The sequence below is a fragment of the Liolophura sinensis genome, chromosome 2 (assembly GCF_032854445.1).
Source record: "Liolophura sinensis isolate JHLJ2023 chromosome 2, CUHK_Ljap_v2, whole genome shotgun sequence".
NCBI classification, from domain to species: domain Eukaryota; kingdom Metazoa; phylum Mollusca; class Polyplacophora; order Chitonida; family Chitonidae; genus Liolophura; species Liolophura sinensis.
Genome location: NC_088296.1, coordinates 14245105 through 14263048, shown reverse-complemented (window position 1 = coordinate 14263048; position 17944 = coordinate 14245105). Strand labels below are relative to the sequence as shown.

Below are 17944 nucleotides of genomic sequence, written 5' to 3'. Positions count from 1 at the left end.
TTAAAGATCACTTTACATAACCACTTTGTAGAATCCATTTACGCGTCAATATGTAGTGTTTATCTTTTGTAACTCTCAATGACCGACATGTATAAGCTCAGGAAAATTAAAAAAAAATATTTTGGATATATAAGTGGTTCGTGTATAAAACTGTACCGTTAAGTGGTAAGGTCGTGCCGTTCAGTGGTAAGATCCTACCTTTAAGATTTAGCCGATAATTGGTAACCTGTACCGGTAGGTGGTACTACCGCAATACTAGGTGGTCAGGCGGCATTAGTAAGTGGTACAGTTCATACCAAAGTATAAATCCTTCTTAGGCTGAAGAGAAAAGCACTTCCATGTAGATGGAAAAATATATATACCATTGTAAGTCCAATCGCGGGAATATGGTGATAGTTAGGCAATACTTCATATGTAGTATGAATTCGTAAGTGATATGCAGTAAAGTAATACCTGAAGGTGATAAGTATCATTAAACGTGCACAAGTCTTTTTGTAGCCCTGTGTAAAGGGCATTCATTTTTCACCTTTATGCAATGTACAAGCAAACAAACTTTACGTGGGAATGAGATCGACAGGAACTTGACATTAATGGAGATATCCGTAAGCATCGTTTTACTGGATGTGTCTTACTTCTGTACCAAATGCCACCCTTTGATTAGAAAGTCAACCCCTGTCGTTGATCACAGCGTGGAAACACACTGTTGAAGAATTTCTGAATGTCAAATACTACGGGTCCACTGAAAAGACTATATATATGTCCATAATGGCGAGGTCCAATATAAGCAATCCAATTGTTAACAGAGCAGAAGCAAAATTATACCGATCAGTATAACACAAGGCATTCGGTATAATTACACACCTGTTTATCGCGGATGAAAGTCAGACATGTCTATTGTAAAATGTGATTCATCGCGTGAATGGGATGTAATTAACAAACCCTGATAAATGTTTGTGTACATGGAAAGTACACCACTGACATTATAAAGCGCTCCTGACCATACCCATTTACGCATGGACAACGCACACAGCACGAAAGTAAGACATTGTTTAACCCAACTCAAGTGTCGTCTACAAACTGTCTTCGCAAATGATGGTCACCCCCCTCTTCAAGCTCAAAATTAGCAAATGCGTAATGTCGTGCAACGCACTCACCCAGAAATATTTCTCTCTTTACTGACACTGTAACCAGGGTGAAAAGCATTATTTGCATTGTCTGTTAGTTCTTGTTATTTTTTCTTTTTTTCTTATCTACTTGTTTTAGCCATCGACAACTGTGAGTCTAAACCTGGAATATGTGGAAACTATTCCCTATGTACAATGGATCGTGGTCAAGTCATCTGTCAGTGTGAAGAAGGGTATAGGGCTGGACCTCCTGGGGAAAATGGCTGTATCCCAGGTTGTTTACATAACATCTTTGTACTTTGCTCTGTAATTATTCCGATAGTTAAACCTACACGATCATCTACAAGTTGCTTCTTGGTTTGGGATGAATTCGAGTGTACTTGGTACCCCCATTAAAAGACGTCCGTTATAAGTTGCTCAGTGTAACACATCAACCATCAATGAACTTTGTTGTTAGCCGTTACTAAATTGCAGGGTTACCTAAATAACTGTATGCGTCATATGTAGCCGTTTGGGTGTCTCGCGAACGAAACAGCCACTGTGCCGTATAAAGATGTATATGATTTACATTTTACGTCCTTTCACTAAAACAAAAATGTGGTATTCGTTGAAAGGAATTGACAAAACGGTACCTATGTGCTTACATTCATTGTTGTTTGTTGACTATTTGCTGTTTAAACCCACATTTAAAATTTTAGATAACTGGATAATTCATTTCTTAATATATTATTCCCAGTTAATATATTCAGCTCACATGAAGTGAAGATAGAATCCATCTTATATCACAACTCCTACACATGGGGTTATTTGGGGTAGGTCTGAAATGTTGCAGTGGGAGTTGCACTTACTTTCAACACCATGTGTTTGCTTTCTTTCAGTTTCATCGTCAACTATCGTTTTAACCTCACCATCAACACAAAAGAGTTCAAGAACAACACCGATTGGTATGTTCACCAAATGACAGGTTTATAAACAAGTGCACTCAAAACAGTCACGCTATGAAAAGCACAGAACAGATTGTTTCTCATCTAGCTTGGATAAACAGTGCAGCCTTTTACAAATCAATAAGGTCAGTTTAAATCTTCAGTCTGTATCTGATTGTTTAACCAAATGAAAGCCCTTTGATGTTTCAATATCTAGACAGTTTTGTTCGATGCTTGCTGGGTAACACTGTCTATCGGGGGCAGTCATGCCTCTTCTTCATTTGTTTCCGCCCGTTAACAGTGTCCACATCGACAAAGCAGTCAAACAGGCCGGTCACGCCTCCAGCTCACACAGCGTCCATGCATTAGCGAGTATATTCACGTTTACATTTATACTTATCTTTCTCATTTCTGAGAAATAGCAAATAACTGGGGAAAATTAAAAGTCCATCATCCATCCGTAAATTCTGTAAATAAGCAGTCGGGTTGATAATTTTATTCACGTGTCCATGAGCAACTTCCAAACAGTTTTGCAAGCACGAGACCTTACTGCTTTTGTAAGCGCGAGACGTTTTCGTTTTTGTAAGCGCGAGATATCAAAGTTTTTGTAAGCGAGAGACATTAATGCTGTTGTCAGCGTGAGGGGCTGGTTGATTTACAAATTGAGTGTGACCTGACACCTTTTATGCCGTATCTTTATGACCTCTTTGCCAGGGCAGCATTAGTTTTGACATTGTGTAATATATTTATTCCTTGACAAAGGCTTGGTAAAACTACATGGATACATAGCTCATTACAATACTGCCAAAGTTTCCACACAGACATATTACGTGTATATGAGACTGCATGTCGTCTGAAATAACTCAAGTTGTATGATTTCCTGTCTTTTTGAAGCAAAATTTTATAAACAAAAGTGTGAGTGATGTTATGATATGAGTGGAAAAGGAATCCTTTAGAGGTCACAGGTTGAAAGGAATCAAGAAGGCTCTGTTGTACTAAGATCCGGCAAACAATAACACGAAAACTATGCAAACAGGCAAAACATTTCTATCAAAAATTTGTTTGCAGGATCTTCGTCAAAACCTGAAACTTCAGAGAAGACGTCACCGGGTTCTCCATTAGGCCAAACAACCACCTCATCAGAAAATAGAATGGGTGAAGAAGGTAGATTATAAGATTCAAATGTGAAACAGATGGCTATCCCCAGTGTATACCTAAGTGTCAGAAACAGATGGCTATCCCCAGTGTATACCTAAGTGTCAGAAACAGATGGCTATCCTCACTGTATACCTAAGTGTCAAATCAACTGGTTGTATAAAAAAAGGGTTCGATTTTTAGCATAAAATCCCTAAAACATATTGTTCTCGGAAAACACCCGGGGCAACTACGAGAGGATTCGTTCGGAAACAGACACCTTTTTGCCCCTGTCTATGTACGTTAGACATTTTACCACAATGAATCAAATTTTTATTTCCACATGTTGGAACATCTTCTGTAGCCCTACACATTTTGTGTCCTCACTTCTTACTGTACATACAAGTTTCATCAAAACCAAAATATCTTAGGTATTTGGCAATATAATGGCGATCTGTTGGTTTAAGAATTTTAGAATTCCCAAAACTGCATTAAAATTTAAATGCTTTAAGGTTGAAATGATTTACCATATTACATACCTCACGCACAATATTATCGAATTTTGAACATTTCCACTGAAACTTACACCGTGTCCAATTATGATCAGATTCGTTTTAAGAGTATGTCAAAGATATGCTTTTGTTGTCCTGGGAAAAACAATTGCCTTAGCAGAACATGTCCACCCTTACTTTGGACTAATCCTCTTACAACACGATGACACTGCCTGCGATATCGTGAGCTACATGGAAACGAACATGCCTTCATTGTAGATTTTAGGATTAACGCTGTTATATGTTCTGCTAAATATGGATTTAAGGTCTTACTGTTGTAACAGAAGAGGAAGCTAATCTCTATATTTTTGATTTTTAGGCGGTGCATCTCAAACATTAGTGATAGCTCTGGCAGCAGGAATTAGCGGCGGCGTTGTTTTTATAGCCATCGTAGTTATCATTCTGATAACCAGGTAAGAGCAGATGGAAATAAGGTCATTCGAAAAAATCAAACAGACATTTGTGTCCCAGCTCTCCACCGTAATGCACGATCCGGGTCAATAACCATTAGAAGAATTTCCAACAAAATTCAACACAAACCTTCCACGATTTATATATAAATTTAGAAATTACAACGGATTCATGAAAAGTGAACCAGGGGTGACGGCAGTAAGATCCGATGGTTGGCTTCTGGGAATGAAGGAATCCAATCTGTATCCAAATCGTGTCTCATGCCAGATCATAAACAGTCATTACTCAGGATATAACCGCTTCGCAGTACACCAGGTACTGATCGTCTTGGCGTCATTCTGTCATCAGCATGCAGACGCTGGATTCAAGCCTGTCAGCTTACTGCATAGCAGTCAGCCTGCAATTTGTTGACTGTGAACAATCCTTTTTTAAACACGGCATGTTTTTTTTATAAACGTAGTATTTAAATTTTGTTTCATTCTTCTGCTCCTTGAAGAAGTATTCTAATACAACTGTCGTTTGTTCTCCCTACAGCGTATAGAAACTAAAGGAAATGGAATGAAGAAAGTATGATGAAAAACTAGAACTGAATTTCGTTGACGTATCGGATAGTTTTGGCGCGAACCCATGGGGTTTGACATGGAGCTGAACTACACACCTGCGCTTCCTCAATTATGCCTGTTTAAAACGACACGTTTGCAACGTTCTCTACTACTGTCTTTTTTTGCAGATATCTGAGAATTGTATCACAACACTTTTTCTAAAAAATTCTGTGTTTTTCACCTATTAGAATATTAGGCCATTCAGTGCTGTGTTTCAGTTGTCGGTGTGTGTGTCACCAATTTAACACCGGTACTAATGGCCTTACGAGGAACAGGTAAAGTAAAGTGTGGGGCGATGTGTCCAGTGCCTTTAGGATAGGGTAATGCAGCACTACAAATATGGCGGCATTTGTTCCAGCCTGCTACAGGGAGACACCGTCACACCATAACCGCAATAACGCACAAAGCGATGTTAAACCCCAAAGAAACAAAGAAGTGAAGGTGACAGTTCATCTGTGTGTATATTAGAACAAGTTGTATCTCAGGTGTGTAGCCTCCAAGTATCAGCTGTTACAGCCACAATTATATGTCTTTGAGCCAGCGACGAGTGTGACAGCTGGCAAATGGCTATACGTAACTGGAGAAGTATAAAAATAAATCTATATTTGTACTGTATATTTGTTTTTAGTCCTAAAATCGTTAAAAGTGATGCAAAAACTAGGATTATGCCTTTCTACTCAATAAATGTTTTCTAGGAGATATTTGCGAAAATAAATATTCTTCATAGATTACTCTGAATGCATGCAAAGAGCCTATACCAGAGATTTTTGGCCAAAAAATCGATATTCCCAAAAATTTTCAAAATTGATTGCCTCTGGGTAAACATCAGGCTCGTACCTGCAGCACTTAAACCGGTAAATGACTCTGAAAGTTATAACGTGACTCACATTATAAATTCATGATTCAATTTGATTTGATTTGATTTGATTTGACCTTTTTTTTACGCCGTACTCAAGAATATTGCACTTATACCACTTATAGTGGGAGGAAACCAGGGAGAGCCCTGGAGAAACCAACGACCATCCGCAAGTTTCTTTCAGACCTTTCCATGTAGTGCGGGGAGAAAGTCAGCATGAGCTGGACTTGAACTCACAGCGACTGCATTGGTGAGAGGCTCCAAGGTCCTGGCGCTGCGCTAGTGCGTTAATGAACTGAGCCACTGGGGCCGTATTTAATGAACGGTAATACGTCATAGGGCTGATATTATGTGAAAGGTGATTTTTGAGGCCATTGTTAAAAAAAGATCGATTGGATGCCGCTGATCGATTTTTGCTACTTGAATGATATGGGTTGTTTTGGCCCCAGGGAAAAGCGCTAATTTGAATAATTTGAATATTTATTTATTTATTTATTTGATTGGTGCTTTACGCCGTACTCAAGAATATTTCACTGATAAGTTTCACGGCGGCCAGCATTACGGTGGGAGGAAACCGGGTACAGCCCTGGGGAAGCCCACGAAAATCCACAGGTTGCTGGAAGACCTTCCCACTTACGGCCGGGGAGGAAGCCAGAATCTGCTCAAAAAGGTGATAGTCTGACGTTATTTGTTCAAAGAAGTGCACATTGAAATATATATGTACACGTACAGGTAATTTACACGTACACTTGCATGTAGAATCGGGTGGTTTTAAATTCACCGACTGCGGGTTTTTCTTCAGCATTTAGACTACTATATGAAATGTCACATCAATGAAAAAATAAATAACTTGGCTTCTTTCGTAATGTGTCATAAGAAGGGTGTTTTGTCACTCCTCTCGTGCGGTCGATCTAATACTCACTATTATAAGTTAACTCCCATGAAATTGAAATTTCATCACAGCTGTAAATTGGATCCACTTTGTCAATATATCTAAGCTTTAAAGGTAGATGAAAGGCGTGAAGCATGTATTGTGATTAAGCTAATACAAGCTCTATGGGATATGTACTCAGGCAGAAAAAGAATTTGACGCCCAACTCCATTCTCCCTATTAAGCAGAACTCCAACTATAAACCCTGGTGACTAGCGCAGCCATACTGAAATTAAACAGGGCACACGTGTCTTTCGTTACACAAATGTGATCACATCATGCGTACTTCTATCTGAACCGATAATGCCGGGTATTCATTGATGAGTCAAAGACGATGGTTTATTGAATGGTCGGTGGTATTTAGCCACCTACATAGGTGTCACGTAGAACATTTAGCCTTCTCTATGGTCGGCTTTAAAACAGCTGTTTAGCCAAAAAATTATGACTGATGTCTTTTGTTTAATGTGATTGTATGCCAAATGTGATGACAACACAATATGCTAAATTCGATGACAACACAGTGTGCTAAATGTGATGACAACACAGCATTTAGAGTAATTCTATTGTTTATTTTATTATGGTGACATGGGGCGTGTAAATTACTACTGTTTATGCATTTTCGTGAACAGTTAGAATAAAACCGTGACTCAAGTAAACTGACGAGAGGCCAAACTTCACCGGTTACATATAGCCATTTGCCAGCTATCGCACTCGTCGTTGCTATGATTTTAGTCTCTGTGCTGGGTGTCTTTAATCACATTGTATTCTTGCATAAACCAGAGTTCTGCTGGAGGACTAAGCAACCCCTAGGCCTTGCTCCATTGTATTGTTTTATTGTGATTGTATGTTAAATGTGATGACAACACAAGATTTTGAGTAATTCTAGACCAGTGAGGACTAATAAATTGCAATTCACAGCACTGTATTATTTTTAACCTTATTTTGTATAAACCACGGTGCTATGAGACATGTAAATTGCTACTATTATTGAATTTACATGAACAGTTAGAATGAAACCTGAATATAAACTGACATGAGGTCCTATTTCACTGGTTACCTGTGGCCATTAGCCAGCTACGACAATAACACACTTTCTTCGCTGCTCTGGATTTCCTCTCTATGCTGTATGTCTTCAACTATATTCAATAGAGGCTTTTTTATTTTTTTATTTGTTTGTTTTTTAACGTTTTACTCTGGAATAATTCCCTTATTTGACGGCGGCAAGCATTGTGGTGGCAGGAAACCAGAGTAAAACATTCCACAGACACTAGTTGCAATTTGTTAATAAACGCTCGTGGTCTATTAAGAGAATGTTCAACTACATAGAGCTACCTTCACGATGTGAACGACACGAGTAGAAATACAAAAACGAGCACTAACTTGAAAAGAAGGTACACTTCCTGCTTAAACCAGTATCTATACCCTCAACTTGTTTTGCATACCCGTATACTATGATATATAACCCAGGGCATTCTCACCATCTACCTGACCATAGACTATTATGCATTTATAACATTATGTACAGTATCGTCGTAGTTGATACATTGCTCCATACACTTTCTTATCTATGGAAAAAAAATCGAGGATTTACTGTTGATTCAAATAGACTGACTATGAGACTGGGGAAATGGGTATTTCGTTATTTTTAGTAAGAAAGAACATTACACATTGTACTTCCAATAGAAATAGTAATTTAACAGAAATGACAGGGCAATAGGAGCACATAAGGTTTCAAGGCTGTTTAAGCTCGGAACGCCATGTTAGATGTGTGTTAATAGCCATGTGGGCTCTACCTTGATGATTCCTACATACTGTAACTAAACCGAATTTTTCCCATGGCAATCCAGCTGCGGAGAGCGAATTCAGAGCGAATTTTCTGGTCTGTTACCAGCAGACTGTAAAATATTAAGAGTGTTTTGGGTTATGCATACATTTGGGAAAGTAGTGCGGGAATGCTGCTTGCAATGCATCCATAACGTTATACACTGCCTACATACAGAGTGTGGGGTTTACATATTTTGTGTTGCGCCTGTACAAATCATGTCATGTCTACAAATATCGTCTCTCTATACACACACAAGAGGGACAAATGTATGATGGTGAATAAAAATTCCAATCCCATACTTAAAGATTTTCAAGAGATGAATACTTCAATTCTAATCGCACAGGATAGTGAACTTAATACTCTTGGAATTATTAGTAATTATAAACTTAAATGCACTTTGGATATAAGCCACTTGTAAGAACGTCTCTGGAAATCTGAGTATTTTGTACGTCCTCTTAGTAGACTTCTCAGTTAAAACCCCTCCTCGTCCGTTACTACATTGCCTCGCACTACACTGCATATATATATATATATATATATATATATATATATATATATATATATATATATATATATATATATATATATATATATATATGAGGAGAATTTACACAGGAAAAAATAATAAAACGCCTTCTCAACTTTCTACATTCTGTTGTATTCCAACTGCAGTTTCAAACTTCATGTTCTTTTCAAGGAATACGTTTATAAGATATTTCCATAAGAAAATGCAAAAATAACCGTGATGTTAATATGGTCTTTGCTTTAAGTGGAAATATTTATCATTTATCATTTAGGAAATAAATGTATTTAAGAAAATTTCTAAGTTTACAGGGACCTCCGAGGCTGAGTTCATTAGCGCGATAGCGCAGCGTAATGACCCAGGGGCCTCTCACCAATGCGGTCGCTGCGAGTTCAAGCCCAGCTCATGTTGGCTTGCTCTCCAGCCATAAGTAGGAAGATCTGGCATCAATCTATGGATAGTCGTGGGCTACCCCCGTGGTCTGCCCGGTTTTCTTCCAGCATAATGATGGCCTCCGTCGTATAAGTGAAATATTCTAGAGTACGGTGTAAAAAACAAATCAAATCAAATATAAATACCAATGGTAGCATTAATAATGGCATTATGGTAGCATTTTCGTTACATAGCTCTTGCATTGATGTCAAATAACCTGATACTGATTTAATTGATTATATTCAGAAGTTTGAGTTTGATCAGGCCACTCACCTTGACAGTAATCAAGTTAGGCTAGATTTAACGCCACATATATTCGCATACACCATCTATTTGTAAAGAGGTCAAACACAGATGTGTTGAAGTTTTACGTCATACTTAACATTTGTTTTTTTTCAGCCATATAACAACATATATAGGTGTGTGAACATACATAGCGCCTTCTTGTAACAAGGCAACTCCTATCTCCCTCCCATCCAATCATGTTTGTCTGCTCTTACCTCTGCCCAATGCTGGGCGCAAAGCTTAGCGGAACAGAAGTTCATGACCTAACTTGGTTTTGATCAATTGTCTCCGGACTTTGACCACGACGCTTTAATCATGAAGGCCACCCATGCAGTGGTTATCTGGCGGACAATATAGGTCTTTTGATGTATGCAAAAGCTTATTTCTAACATACCTGTTGATTCCTTACGCTATTTTCATTCTTTGTTGGGGGAAAAAATGGCCAAGTCTCAGAAAATAAAAAAATAAAATGAGCAGTATTTGTTGGCGTTGAATCCATCTGTGCATTTTGTCTTACGGGCTGTCTTGAAATACTTCTTAGTATATAGTACATTTGTGAGTATAATTACTTTGTGGTACCGACAGGGTATTACCTACACAAATATTGACTCGTACTATTGGGCGAATAATGACAAATAAAGTATTCATCGTGTCATTGTACACTCGACAAAAGCCTTAGCTCGTCGTTTTGTCAAGTACATAGTCACACTAAGGTTGTTTGAATGTAACAGTAGTACACATTGTACAAAACATAAATATTTCACTATGAACGCAAAACGACAGGTAAGCAGATAAGAGTTCCTTTAACTTACCATATTTGAAGGGTACATACGTGGTTCTGGGTTCAGAACGGTTATTGTCGTGTTTATCTCACGAGTTGTGCTCACGTAGACTGATGATGTAATCACGTGTGTGTGACGTACTCACTCTTGAAAAGTTTCTTATAAGCATATGCACGAATCAACAGAGCATCGCCCCTTAAATCAGGTTTAGGGAGACTATCATAAAGAGCGACGGGAAGCTGTGTGAGACCCTAATGGCTCTGCTGGTAATGTTCATTACCGTCCTAGGTTTATATGGAGTGCCACCAATTCGTAAGTAACCCTGACCTTCGCTAAATTGTCAACCTCTTAACAAACTGACAAGTACTTGTACACATGTTCTTGCAATATTTCAAACAGTCGTGTGGTGAGTGTCAAATTTCTAACTAAAGTCTTTGGAAGTATCTTTGTCCTGTTTTACACTTTGTTATATTAATCTTAACAACAATCTTGACATCCAATTATTAGTTGGTTTAGATAGCTATACATATTTGTGCACTTTTATAAACATGTAACTGGACACATTGTTAGATATGGCCGTGCTAAGAAATTTTAGACAATATCACAAATTCCTGAAATTTACTATTAAAACTGTGAGGATAGACAAATTTCCTATAATTGAAATTATATGTTTGACATGTAAGAAAGTAACTCGGTTACTTGATATTTAGCTGTAACGCAAAGTAAACTCTTAAGATCTGCCTTCTTTTCGATTCTCATTATCATTATCATTTTTGGTCTATCCGTTATTCAAGTGAAAACGAATCTTAAGAAATTGTTCAGGAAAATACTTTTGACTGTTTTCATTCTAATATCATTGAACCAAATGACTAGTGTCAACATTATTGTAGGCCTATTTCACAGTAGTTTTTATATCTGAGATATTGCAGTTATTTATACCTATTCATCCTACCTGATTTCTTCACTGATCAGTCTGATATAGCTTATGCAATGAGAAGTATAATATAAATTTACTTCCTTAGCTACGAAGTGACCAACGAATAACCAAACACAAGAATAGAAAGATAACGCAAAAGATGTGCCCATAGGGCAAGTAAGCAAAATGGAACATCTTTAGAGGCAAAGTAGATATTCTTAGCGACACGCAGAAGGGTGTGATGCAACGTTCCGTTTTCTAGACTAGGCACATTCAGTTTATGATGGAGTTGGTGACAATAATGTCACATTTTGTGCCCAATTAACAACCAGTTAAGATATTCGGGTCTATCTCAAATTGTTTTCTCGTCAGGAAACACTATTTGACTAACCCACTATAGCCATATTGTACGCTTGTACGCTTTAGTTTATTTATGGGGTAGTATCAAGCACGTTTCATTTTGCCGTAAGGGGTGTATCATTTTGCCCCACCCTGAAGATCAAAATGGGTCATTTACTGAAGTTTTATTCTCCGCTTTCTGTTAAAAATGTTGAAATGAAATGCAATTTCTTGAGGATTACTTTAAAGATAATGTATGTAACATCTTGGACACTTCCTATTCGAGTTACACTGCCTAAATTATTATATAATTTAGAGGTTCGAAATTAAGTGTTTCGTATGGTCCCTTCTTCCAATACATGACACGGCACGAGATTGAATCTATGCGTCGAAACAGGCGTTTGTATACAAATAATGACGTTTCAAGTCAATAATCGCAAGGCCAATTCCTAAAACGACGTTTAACACAAATCACAAAACAACGAAGAAAGTATATAAATTACGAAAACAGAACGGAATTCTGCAAACAGAAGATGTCAGCAGTTTAAAAATTTGTTGGAAAGACGCAAGGTGTGACTTAAGCGAATGAGTGAAATCAGTATTCAAATCTTGTAACATGCTAGAATAGTTGTCGATAAGAAGGTATATATATATATCCATTGCTGTTTAATTGCAACTGTTCGTATGGAGCTAATTCAAAAACGATGAATACCCTGCCTCAAAAATCCGGGTTGAGCAGATATTCTGCAAGAGCCTGTGATCTATATTTACTTAGAGGAGAATTATACTTAATATTACTTATTCTAAAACATTAAAGAACGTGGGGTGAAGGCGTTTGATGGAATAGCCTTGACATACCATTTTTTGTAGTAAGAACATGTAACGCTGATTGAAACGGTCACACAACACACACGCTCTGACAAATACTACAAGGCGAGGATATGTACACGTCGTGTGCAAGACCGCCATATGCATTTGACATCATGTTGGGAGGAGAATTTACAATGCTCTTGTCGTAAAGTCTGCGAGAGAGGAAACTGTTTTTATCTTTGTGCAAATACAGGTCCAGATAACATGCACCATTTGAAGAGTCTCTGGTTTCCTTTAAATCCAGCGATGGCGGGTTAAATATCTTTAACAGGCTTGCACTGATTTTTTCTCAAATACTTCTTCCAGAGTATAGGTCGACATGGAATACGCTGATGTTGCGGCAGTGGTTGTGATATTGAACTCATCCACAACCTGATAGTAATAAGTTATGCAGATAAATACAGTAATATGAACTTTTCATTTTTGAGTCCAAAATAGGTCATGCATTGAAAAGGTACACCCGTGACGAGCGGATCATTGCCGAAAACGATTTCTCAAAATTCCAAGTACAGTATAAATTTACTTCTTTAGCTATCACGTGACCAGGCTCACCAGGGGTAAAGTAAACAAACAAAGGGATAGAAAGATAACGGAAAGGATGTGCCCATAGAGCAAATTAGGGAACATCTTTAGAGGTGGAATAAACATTTGTAACAACATACAGATTTTCATTCAAACCTCCGTTTTTTTAGACTGGGCACATTCAGTTTGTAGTGGTTTTGATGTCAGTAATGTCACATTTTTTTGCCCAATTTACAATCAACTAAGACAATCGAGTCTATGTACGTTTCAACTATTAATTTCGACTGCTATTGCTCGTAATTGAATGCAACAAGAGTTGCCTTTGGAATCATATTATAAGACAGACAGTATAGTTTCAAGAAAAAGAGAAAATTTCTATTTCATTTTGAGGAACATTTTATGTCTCTTTGTAATTCAATTTTTTGCAGATTTATGCACTGTCTGTTTCATCCACATATTCTGTCAGTGGTCGGAAATATTTGGAAGTGACGTTATCTATAAACATAATGGGAAAACTGGACCAGCGTAGCCCACCGAATGCTGTGTGCCCCTTGACATCACCTCACCAGCATATTGAATTTTCTCTGATCGCTGTGGTTATAGAAAAATTGTATTTCAATGTCATCTTAGCGCAATAAGGAAAAAGTAGACAAGCTTTTTTGTGCGTTTTGATAGTAGCTCACATCCCTAGCTCTATATTGGGAAATAAAAACCAAGCGTTCTTGTAGGCTTTAATGAAAATTGAATACAGGGGTCTGATTATCTGAGTGACATAGCAAAGTACACGCCAATAATTCGTTGTTCGAAATTAACGGTCCGGATTAACAGATTAACAATTAATGATATTTTTGTCTCAGTCTAGTAGGTTATTTTAAAAAAGTAAAATCCGTCAGCCTCTTTTGTGGATGTATAAAGAACGCAAACCCCACAATCTGTAAAATATATATACATATAACAGTAAAGTGCATCGGGAAAATAGTTAAATACATAATACCCCTTGTTTTAAAAACCTTAAAAGATCATATTTGTGTAATACACAATGCCCTTTGTGCTCAAACACTGAAGGGGTCATATTTGTATGATACCCTGATATGACGTAAGAAACATTCCCCCGGCGCTTTTCTTCCTGAGCCTTGGAGACTTGCGTTTGTCGTCTGAAGACAACTTCCATCTTCCGTCCATGTGTTTTTCGCCCATGTGTCGTGCATTTCTGTCGTTCAAACGTGAAGAAGCTTTTAAGTTACTTTAAAAAGGTATGTCCCGTTTTACCAAGCACAGAACGTACGTGAGAAGAATTCTTGAATGTTGCATTTAACAACCGTCATATCTGCAAAAAAAATCGTAACACGTACATATAAATGTTGCAGATCTGTTACAGGTGCCTAGCATTACATTCGGTTGTTCTTCTACTTTACATGTAAGGGAATTCTATCAACAACACAGCTTGATTAATTCCCTGTATGATATATTCGCACCTTTTTAAAATCTTAAATCTAGGTTGTACGTCATTGTGCTATTTGAACATATGCCAGCTGTCAATTTATCTGTTGAAAATCTTCAACTACTGACCGGTTGTTTGATTAGTTTGGATGTCGGCTTAGGAGACTTTCAACACTAACCCCTTCTGGCACAAGTACACTGCTACCACTTAAACAAAGGGCTGGAATCAAACATAAAAAAATTTTTGGCTAAGACATATCCTAAAGCTTTAAGCGTAAGACAAGTGACGTGAAATAAATTGCAATTAACATCACTTTATTTTTCACGTAATTCGGTTTAATCCATGGTGTGTAATTTGCTACTGTTTAAGTGTTTACATGAACAGTTGCAATAAAACCGTAACTGAGATCAACTGAAAAGATGCCGTATTACACCGGTTATGCGTAACCATTTACAAATTCTCTCTCTGTCGTTGCTGCTCTGGTTGCACTGTAATATTAATACTTTAAAATGCAAAAACGTTAATAAAACGAGTTCACACATACATTGCAGTTGGAGCGTGTCCAGACACAATGGCCTTGGCACAGGGGCGATGTTACCAGGTTAAGAAGGAGTCTGTATCTGCGAATGAGGCTTTTCACAACTGTGTTAGGGACAAAGGATTTATTGCAAAGAAACCTTTTCATGAACTGCTTACTTCAGGCAATGATCTCCAAGATCTTCATCTGCAGGACAACTATTGCTATTGGATGCACAAGGTATACCTTACAGATTACGCGAAATCTATAGGTAAGACAAATTGTTATTTTACGCCGTACTAAACAATATTTCACTTATACGACGACCAGCATCTATGCATCTCTGATGACAAGAGGGCGCATTTTATAGATGACGGGCGAACATTTGCCGTAACCCTCAATGCCTCTTTTGTGGTCTTTTATTATATTAGCTGAAATTGAAGAGTGCGGAAAAGTGTGCATAGACAACATTATGGACGGCCGAAGAACATGAAGAAACATGAAGTATGACCGATTATAAATTCATGATGAGGATGGATACGACAAGGTTAACTCAGGTAGAATTAGTGTGAATTAGTCATAAAATTGCAATTCTACCAAAAAGTGTACATAGTTTAGGGTAGAAGGTGACTAAATGGATACTGGTTATAGCGTCACACTGGTGGAAGCTGGCTAAATGATTTATTTGATTGGTGTTTTACGCCGTACTCAAAAATATTTCATTTATACGACGGTGGCCAGCATTATAGTGGGTGGGAACCGGGCAGAGCAGCAGGCTAAATGAATACTAAATAAAGAATACTGCTGATCAGCATATCTGTGAATATTAACATATTAAGTATTTGCACGTTAAGAAAAAAAAAGTCAATTATTAACTTTTATCAATGAGCGGTGTTAATCTAGAATCCAGTATAATTAAATCAACGTCAACCAAAATTTAGCCTAATACTTGATAGACTGGAGGGTAAGTTACTCAGTTTGGTAAAGTTTGCCTCGGTTAAAAAGAAAAGGCTGGAAAAGCTGAATACCTTAACTAGCATAGAGACAAGTGCCATTAAGTGTTAAAGTCTGAAAAGGATGGAAGCTACACAAGGGACATGAACATAGATGTAAATGGTTCATCTCAATGTGAATGGGCACATTTTCCATTTTTCAAAGTGACAATTGTTCTCTTGCCATAATAATCAAGACTTGTGTTTCTCCACAAACGCCATGACAGTGGTAGGAATAAAACAATGAAGCACACAGCTTGGGCCCAGACTACTCCAGGCGGAAATAGTTTCCCGTTGCACTCAAAATGATGGAACTGACATGTGACAAAAGTCAATCTGGTAACTTGCAAATCTACATGTATGTGTAAAGCATGATTTCGTCCCCATATGATTTTGAAGCCCTCAAATACCAATCCGAAGTGTAGCAAGACTACAACTGCTCGTGGCGCCTCCGTGGTCGACGTGAATCGGAATGACCCAGAAGCCTCTCACCAATGCGGTGGTTGTGAGGTCAAGTCCAGCTCATGCTAGCTTCCTCTCTAGTCTACCCGCAGATGGTCGTGCGTTTTCCCTGGGCTCTTCCCAGTTTTTTTCCCACCACAATGCTGGCTGATGTCGTATAAGTGAAATATTCTTGAGTTACAGCTTAAAAGACAAATAAAACAATGAATTATTTACAGCTGCTCGTTTAGGTTTTACTAAGCATGTGACCTATGCGTGAGTGTGGTTTTGGGTTTAGATATGCCGTGGTAAAGGGGTTAGTCATGTTTGACATCAAGGGTTACAATGCCATGACTATCATTGACTACAGGCCTACATGTAAGAGTTTTAGTACGGTTCAAACGTTTAGAAGTTTATTTTAACTATTTACTTACTTATTTGATTGGTGTTTTAAGCCGTAGAAAATATTTCACCTATACGACGGTGCTCAGCATTACGGTGGTAGGAAGTCCTGATTATTCTTTTTGCTCGGCAGACCTTCCCAAGTACGACTGGCCACGTAAACTGCACCCCTTTAGATTATGTTATTTACAATCCTGCTATTATGTGACAGAAGGGGCTTTAGATACAGTATAAGTCTGCAAGGTTGTGTGGCCATTCTAATTATACATGCGTATACATGCTTTATCAATTATACTATGCCTTACATCATAAACAAACGTCTTCTATAGTAATTAACCAGACTGCCACATCCATGCAAAAGTTTTCCTTACACTCTAATCAATGCCCTTGACTTCCTAATGACATCACTTCCATTATTTTTATTAATTACAGAATCCAGCTCTTCTCTATTCTGGTACTTAGCTGTTGTCAATCGATGCCCTGTCACTTGCAGAAATGGTAAAGATTTCCCCATTGACGGCGTATTCTGTAAAGAAAAACGTTTCTATATTTGTGAATATGGTAAGTTGCCATTTGCTATAGGGTGGTAATTTTCGATGATTATCATACATGTACGTGTAGTGGTGTTTTTCTTTTTATCTAAGACCACCAGCTCTTGCATTCGTGTTGATCAAAACTTGTGCTATTACAGCTCTATAGATTCATCTACAACCAGTAGTATTTGTTTATATAGTTAATGTACTCGTGGTAGTATTCGTTTACATATTTATTAGATTAATTGGTGTTTACATATATTACACTGCACCTGAGATTTTTGTAACCAATACGAGGGTGGATAATTTGCTTGACTGTTAGACATTGGAATGTCCGCAGTAAACCTCCAGCAAACGCACTGTACAAGTATATAACGACATACAGAAACATTTTCACTTAAACGGTGACAGTCAGTTTTATGGTTTGGAGAGACTTGTTATCCCCGATGTAAACCAGTTACCTTTGGCAAATAACTGATAAAATATCTCAACAGTGACGGTCCGATCAATAAGTTGTTTTCTATACGCAATACTTCCCTGTTTTTGTTGAACAGTACTCCTAAATGTTTGTGCAAAAAGCCACAATACTTTT

The 17944-nt window shown here is 37.8% G+C and overlaps 1 long non-coding RNA gene across 1 annotated transcript in view; it reads left to right on the top strand.

Annotated features, from left to right (window-relative positions):
- The first annotated feature begins 1280 nt into the window (after positions 1-1280).
- Positions 1281-17944, top strand: part of LOC135462850 (uncharacterized) — a 158818-nt gene continuing 142154 nt past the window's right edge. The window contains exon 1 of the long non-coding RNA XR_010443502.1: positions 1281-1398. This is a non-coding gene — a long non-coding RNA (uncharacterized LOC135462850). The remainder of the gene's footprint in view (positions 1399-17944) is intronic.